A 1,885-nucleotide genomic window follows, 5' to 3' on the forward strand; every position below is an offset into this window, starting at 1 on the left:
TAGGTGTTTCATTTGTTGTCTGGATCTGCAGATACCTATGCAAAAAAATACCTGTGAAAGGAAGTGTTAACTTTTTTTCTTGACAATGGTTTTCAAACAAGGTAGGGCTTCACTCCTCCCCCCACCCCCCAAGTGTTCATAATACAACTTGACAAAAGCAATCGGGTTCACCATGAAAAATTTCAAAATCTACCTAGAGAGAAATTGAAATGTACAACTTCTGACTAAGCCCTTTGACATGCCTGTCACTCTACTAAATTTGATTTTGCTGCTTCTGCGAAAAATAATAGATTTCCTATGATTGCCCATCATAAAGAATTTAATAATGTTTCCTTTATGTAACATTTGAAGGTCCCTGAGGTCTTGCATGTGGCCCTGGGGCCTCAGGTTATGTGTCCCTACTATATTCACACAGGTTCAGGTTTACAAATAGAAGCAACCTTCAAGGCTATGGGAACTCTTCATCTAGGAAAAAAAAGAGTAAGTGAATGCTACTAATTGATCTCAATAGGCCGCTGTGCATTTTTAATTAAACGATCAATATTCTAAGTTTGTAGAAAAGTAGCCAAGCGTGCTGTAGCAATTCATTTTAGCAATAGCAATAGCAATAGCAATTAGACTTATATACCGCTTCATAGGGCTTTCAGCATTCTCTAAGCGGTTTACAGAGTCAGCATATCGCCCCCACAGTCTGGGTCCTCATTTCACCCACCTCAGAAGGATGGAAGGCTGAGTCAACCTTGAGCCGGTGAGATTAGAACCGCTGAACTGCAGATAACAGTCAGCTGAAGTGGCCTGCAGTACTGCACCCTAACCACTGTGCCACCTCGGCTCATTTTAGAGGTTGGATCTGAGAAAAGTTCATTTTTTTATTTCTGCCATTTTTTTTATGTTGGATGTTTTGTATTATAACTTTTTTGTTGTTACTATATCGTCATAATAAAGCAAGCCATGGAATCAAATATACTGATACATTTTCTTCAGAGATTAATATGGTCTAACAGTATGATGGTAGTGGTGGTGGTGATGATGCCAGTAACTATAACTACATTTTGACAATTTAGTTTATTGAGCTTTCTCGTCTTTTAAATAGAATTGTTCAATTCAGATAGTACACTCAATCAAGCTCAAACAACATAGCTTAGATGATATATGAACCTAGCTATTGTAGTTTATATGGCAAAAGCATGTTGTACGAATTCAACTAATTGTGGCTTCTAAAATGATTACATGAACTATAATAGGATATGTGAACCAATGTATTTACTGTAGCTTGCCTTTTATCTCTTTCTCATTCTTAGAAATAATTCTATAGGATGTATTTTGGAATCAGATTGTAAAATCATGACTGATAACCCCAACATTCAGTAATGTAATTATGGTTCTGTAAGCAATTTTCACTTTGTATTATAATTCTTCCATATCTTATTTGCTACTGAGTGATGAGTCTAAAAAGCAGTTTGGGGGAAGTCAGAGATAAATGATATCATTAACAGGATAAGCCTGTATAGCTGCTTAAAAATAAATTCCATGCATTTTGGCGGTACTTAATTCTTATAGAGTTAGAATTCCATCCTAACAGAAGTTACAATCAGCTTTAGGGTCAGGTTTTGGGTTTAAATGCTGAACATTTGTGAAAATAAATTGCAGTTTTTACAACTGCTCTCTTGCCACAGGAAAAACTGCTCTCTTGAGAAAAAAAAATCCCTGAGGCATACAAAAAAGGGGTTTTGGGGGCAATGTTTGCTATTTTCATACCAAATTGAATTTCCATGTTAAAAAAATATACCCTTTGGCAAACTCTAGAAACCAGAGCTTTTTATTATTATTCTAAATGACACTCGATAAAAACAAACGGTTATCAGAATCTAATTTACAGTTTTCC

The sequence above is a fragment of the Thamnophis sirtalis genome, unplaced genomic scaffold (genome assembly GCF_051295495.1).
Source record: "Thamnophis sirtalis isolate CommonGarterSnake01/CBP01778 unplaced genomic scaffold, rThaSir2_p1.2 scaffold_5, whole genome shotgun sequence".
Classification (NCBI taxonomy): domain Eukaryota; kingdom Metazoa; phylum Chordata; class Lepidosauria; order Squamata; family Natricidae; genus Thamnophis; species Thamnophis sirtalis.